Source organism: Bison bison, unplaced genomic scaffold, assembly GCF_000754665.1.
Source record: "Bison bison bison isolate TAMUID 2011002044 unplaced genomic scaffold, Bison_UMD1.0 scf7180017864491, whole genome shotgun sequence".
NCBI lineage: Eukaryota > Metazoa > Chordata > Mammalia > Artiodactyla > Bovidae > Bison > Bison bison.
In genome coordinates this window covers 21,462,494-21,468,670 of record NW_011495050.1, presented here as the reverse complement: position 1 = coordinate 21,468,670, position 6,177 = coordinate 21,462,494, and the positions used below count along the sequence as shown (strand labels likewise).

Below are 6,177 nucleotides of genomic sequence, written 5' to 3'. Positions count from 1 at the left end.
GGCTATGGTTTTTCCAGTGGTCATGTACGGATGTGAGTGTTGGACCATAAAGAAAGTTGAGCACTGAAGAATTGATGCTTTTGAACTGTGTTGTTGGAGAAGACTCTTGAGAGTCCCTTGGACTACAAGGAGGTCCAACCAGTCCATCCTAAAGGAGATCAGTCCTGGGTGTTCATTGGAAGGACTGATGTTGAAGCTGAAACTCCAATACTTTGGCCACCTGATGTGAAGAGCTGACTCATTTGAAAAGACCCTGATGCTGGGAAAGATTGAGGGCAGGAGGAGAAGAGGATGATAGAGGATGAGATGGCTGGACGGCATCACCAACTCGATGGACATGGGTTTGGGTAGACTCCAGGAGTTGGTGATGGACAGGGAGGCCTGGCGTGCTGCGGTTCATGGGGCTGCAAAGAGTCGGCATGACTGAGTGACTGAACTGAACTGAAGCTGGAAAAAAGGAAAAAGGAACAAGCATCTACTTAATTTGGAAATTAGCTATTCCTTTGTCACTGATTTTATTTATATATTGCATATACTTTATGCATAAGATGTAAGTTGATCATTCTTATGTCTGTATGCTGGTTTGGAAAATGGGATTTCATTACAAAGATATAAACCATAAATTTAAGTTCTAATAATACCGAAAATAATTTTAAATAGGTAAATCTTTTTCAAACACCACAATACAATCCTTTATAAAATATAATTCTCATTAATTTTCCTTGTAAGAAATCTAGAAAAAGTCTTTAGTAGAATGGTATGGAACAAATTTGGTACGACATTTCTATAGTGACAATCTCAAAAGTTCTTCCATTTTTAAAGGATGAATAGAGTTAATGAAAAACCCTGCAGCATAAGAGAAGAGGTTCATTAGTTCTACATAGAAAAATATACCACTGAAAATTATTTACAAGAAATGAAAAAAAAAAAAGAAAAAGTCTGGCTTAGGAATATACCAAAAAAAAAAAATTAAGAACTCAGGTTATGGGGAAAAAAAAGTACCATATGGAAACTGGGATTATAAAAAAGACTATGAATTAGATAAAAACATTAAAGAAAATTTAAAATTCAAATTGTAAGCAGAGAAAGTGTTAGTCACTCAGTTGTGTATGACTCTTTGCAACCCCATGGACTGCAGTCTGCCAGGCTCCTCCGTCCGTGGGATTCTCCAGGCAAGAATATAGGAGTGGGTTGCCATTCCCTTCTCCAGGGGAAACTTCCCAAGCCAGGGACTGAACCCTGGTCTCCCACATTGCAGGCAGATTCTTTACTGTTTGAGCCACCAGGGATGTCCCTGTAAGCAGTAAAGAACATAACAAATGTTACAAAAAACAAATCGGTGATGGAAAGGCCTAACTTAAGAAACTCTGCAAAACAAAAGTTAACAAGGACGTGTGAAATGATTATGACAACTAAAGAACAGAGCCAACCCATGAAAAACTGCCAAAGGGGGAAAAATGAGAAAACAACAAAAGACAAACTTAAGAAAGTACCTCCCTCAAATTAAAAAGATTTCCATCTGTAGACTGAAGGACACATCATCTTCCAGATAAAACTAATGGATTAAAACAATCAGTAGATACAATCCTAAACTTCAAAATAATTTATTTAAGCACCTTTAACCTTTACAATGCAACTGTGAGCTGAACTTGTTATGGAAAAGGCACAAAACAAGACCATGGAAAGAGTTTATATCCACAGTAAAGATGGTATAAATCTAGTATACAGTATATACCTTGTAGATTATTTTATATTTGGGCATTAATTTACTGAGGGCAGAAACAAGGACCTAAACTCATGTTGAGATAAAAAGACAACATATTTCAAAATAAATCCTGGTTTTCAACTTTCTTGAGTATGTATTTTGTTTTAAATGCATAGTTTGTAGCACCTCTAAGTTAATTTTAATCTGAGGTAAGAACAAAAGTAAGTGACAAAGGAACATCTTCCACCAAAGGGCTTTTTTGAGCCCTGAAATGAATTATGTAAGAAAGGACAAGCTTTTCTGTGTATGGGTTTTGGAGGTTAATAACATATTATCATTTTCAGTATAGTAGTACAGTTATTTTACTTCCACCAATCATTGATAAAGTGATCCAAGTCTGACTGCTAAATAGGTGGAGCTAGAAATAAAATTATTTACTGTGAGGACAACTGCAGTGCTTTCAAATAAGAGTTTACAGCTAACCTCCTCTAAAAAGCTGTCCATACTTGCTGACTCCAATCCCTTTCCCTTGATTCTCTCTTCAAACCACACCAGATTTTCTTCCCACTCTTCTTAGAGTCCTCTTGCATCAACACCAGTGACCGCTACATTGCTAAGTACAACATTCATTTCAAAGTCCTCATCTTACAATGTGTCGAATCAAAGACTTCTTCTCAGTCTCCTCTGTGGTTCCAACCTCTGAACACGGAAAGAAAATCCCAGAGCTCAATCCTTACTTCTTTAGACCAGATCTCATATAATCTCAAGGCGTGAAATACTACCTATTTGCTAATGATTCCTAAATTTCTATTTTGAGTTGGGACCTTTCCACTCAACTCCAGTCTGATACAACATCACCTCAACAGGCCTCTCAAACCTGACTCGTCTAAAGCTGAACTCTTGATTGCTGCTCCACCAACCTCCCCATCTCTCTCATCCTCAAGTCTTCCCCATGTCAGTAAGGACAACTCTATCCCTCCACTAGCTTAGGCCAAAGGCCTCGCATCATCCTTCCTTCTTTTACTCTCATACTCCACACCCAATCCATTAGCAAATCCTGTCAGCCATACCTAGAAAACAGCAGCTTCTTACTACATTATTGCTACCACTTGGTCTAAACTCCTTCATCTCTCATTCGAATACTGACCCAACCTAACTGGGCTCCCTGCTTCCATCCTTGCTCCTACTGTCCATTCTGAATACAGGAGTCAGAGTGATCTTTTACACCTGTTAAGTCAGGTCCCCCCACTCCCCTCTCAACCACCTCCCTCCTCACTCAGGGGAAACGCCATGGTCTTCACCAGGACAGATGAGCTCTAGAGCTTACCTCACTCTTCCTGCCTCTGCTCAAACCCACTGGCCTCCTTGCTGGCCAAAAAGCCTGGCGGCCTCTGGGCCTGGGCCCTTGCCTGGTGCACCCAACCCCTACACAGCTGCAGGGCTGTCTCTGACCCCTTCAGGTTGTACTCAGGAGCCTTCTCTATGAAGCTGTTCCTTATTTCAAAACTGCTTCTGCTCCTTCCCTGGATCTCCCTATTCCCCTTCACTGCTTCATTTTTCTTCTAAGCAATTATTACCACCTGACTGGATAGATTTTAATTTTTAATTTTTTAATTTTAAAAAAGTATTTTATTTATCATCCCCATCCCCACCTTTTCCCAGTGGAATGTTAGCTCCAGGAGGACAAAAATTCTGTTTTGTTTCGTTCCTCTTGCATCTCCAGGGATGAGAACCATGCTTGGCTCTGGGAGGCACTCCGTATACGTTTGCTACAGGAGTGCTGAATATGCAAACTCTTAAATCCTGATAAGGCTAAGGGATTTAGCACACTATAGTATCCAACTTCTCTCCACAATGGGAAATACCACTTTACAGGAACTGGAAATGCCTTTCTCTTCCATATAGTAATACAATTTGCTCTAAATAGCACGCCCCAAATTTCTTAATTCCTCTTTTCTACAGTCTTTCAAATGTCTTTCCTACATCCTCTAAAATATTAACTTGCGTGCTAAGTTGCTTCAGTCATGTCTGACTCTTTGCAACCCTATGGGCCCTATGGAACCTGCCACGCTCCTTTGTCCATGGGATTCTTCCGGCAAAATTACTGGAGTGGGTTGCCATGTCCTACTCCAGAGGATCTTCCCGACCCAGGGATTGAACTCGTGTCTCTTATGTCTCCTGCACTGACAGGTGGGTTCTTCATCACATGGACAAATCTTTCATTCCCCTTTAGCATTACTGTCATAATATTGCAAAGCCAAAGTGAATTCACTAAAAATGCTATCAAAATGCAAATAATGATGAAAAGTAATGAAGCTCATTAACAACCAAATAAACCCAACCGTACTTCAAATCAAATCACACGTATCAGAGTGTGAGGGCCCTAGTCTATGCTTAACTTTATTATCACTATACTCCTTAATAAGCAAACATTTTTCTAATTAAATTCCCTTTTAAGCTAAAAAGGAGTTGATACAGGATACTTGCATTTACCCATGAAAATTAAACCTCAGGGAAATCAGTTCAAGCTATTAGGTTGGTGTGAAAGTAATTGCAATTTTACACTTGAAATTGGCCATATGACACTGGAATACATTCTTAAATAAATGTGGTTATGTTATACATCATTTTAACGTGCACTTATTGCTTTATGTTTTTTGTTAATGACTTATTACTTGTTGTTTGTATTTATTTTAGACTATGTAAATGACATTAGACAATATGCAAATTTGAGCGATTTTTTTTTTTATTCAAGTTCAAAATGGGTTGTAAAGAGGCAGGGAGACAACTCGCAACATCAACAAGGCATTTAGACCTGGAACTTCTAACTACAAACGTGCAGTGGTTGTTCAAGAAGTTCTGCAAAGGAAATGAGAGCCTTGAAGATGAGGAGCATACTGGTTGGCCATCTGAAGTGGGCAAAGACCAACTGAGAGTCATTATCAAAGCTGATCTTACAACCACACGAGAAGTTGTCAAAGGACTCAACGTTGACCATTTTACAGTTGTGTGGCATTTGATGCAAACTGGAAAGGTGAAAAAGCTCAGTTAGTGGGTGCCTCACAAGCTGACCACAAATCAAAAAAAGCATTGTTCTGAAGTGTCATTTGCCCTTATTCAACAACAATGAACTATTTCTCCATTGGACTGTGACATGCAAGGAAAAGTCGACTGTAAACGACAACCAGTGACAACCAGCTCTGTGGATGGACTGAGAAGAAGCTCCAAAGCACTTCCCAAAGCCAAACTTGCACCAAAAAAGGTCATAGTCACTGTCTGGTGTTCTGCTGCACGTCTGATTCATACAGCTTTCTGAATCCCGGTGAAACCATTACACTTCAGAAGTATGCTCAACAAACCGATGAGATGCACGGAAACCTGCAACACCTGCGGCTGGCACCGGTCAACAGAAAGGGCCCCATTCTCCATGACAACACCCCACCACATGCCACACAACCAGCACTTCAAAAGCTGAACGAAATGGGCTACATTTTGCCTCATCTGCCATATTCACCTGACCTCTCACCAACTGACTACCCCTTCTTTAAGCATCTTGACAACGTGTTGCAGGCAAACGCTTCCACGACCAGCAGAAGGTAGAAAATGCTTCCCAAGAGTTTGTGGAATCCCAAAGTACGTTATTTTTACACTATAGGAATAAACAAACTTATTTCTCATTGACAAAAACATGTTGATTGTAATGGTTTCTATTTTGATTAATAACCATGTGTTGGCGCCTAGTTACAATGATTCAAAATTCACGGGCCAAAATCGCAATTACTCTTGTACCAACCTAATACGAGTCAAATTGATAAGTAAACAAAAGTCTTATGGAATAGGTTTGTATAGGTAACAAGCAGGGACACTGTAATAAGGAGATGAGGTTCAAATCCTTCACTAACTGTTTAACCTTGGACAAGTTAATTTAGACTCTGTGCCTCGGTTTCCTTATCTGTAAAATGGAAATGGTACCCCCTGCTGTTGCTACAAGGATTAAATACAGACACAATACGATTTAAAGCATCCAGCACAATGACATATAGTAAGCACTGAAGACTGCTCTTTCTATAATTCCCGCCCCACTAGCAGAGCTCTTTAAGCTCCTAGGCACCATTCTTTAGAATGAGAAGTGATACTATTAAATGATGTATTTTTTTCCCCTTTCGTTATATTAGGTAGCCAACTCTAAACACCGTGGGCCGTTTTAAAGAATAAATGTCATTTTCTCGAGGCAGAGCCCTGTACTGCAAGATGATCTGCCTCCTGCTTTGCACATTTAATACGGAGCAGTCCTGTCTTTGAACCCGGGTACCTGGGGCCATGTAATATCGGGACAGTTCGCTCACATCTCCGCAGCTTCTCTTCACGCCTGAACTGCGGGTTCCGAGCAACTGGCCGCATGCTGTCCGTGCCGAGGCCGAGACAGTGCACCTTTTCTGGCGGAGTGACGAGACGCCGGCCGTGGGGGCTCC

At 40.5% G+C, this 6,177-nt stretch overlaps 1 protein-coding gene and 1 pseudogene across 2 annotated transcripts in view; one reads left to right on the top strand and one right to left on the bottom strand.

Annotated features, from left to right (window-relative positions):
* Positions 1 to 6,177, bottom strand: part of ANKRD46 (ankyrin repeat domain 46) — a 41,966-nt gene that overhangs the window by 35,357 nt on the left and 432 nt on the right. The gene's annotated exons all lie outside the window — the stretch shown is intronic.
* Positions 4,478 to 6,144, top strand: LOC105005494 (annotated as a pseudogene).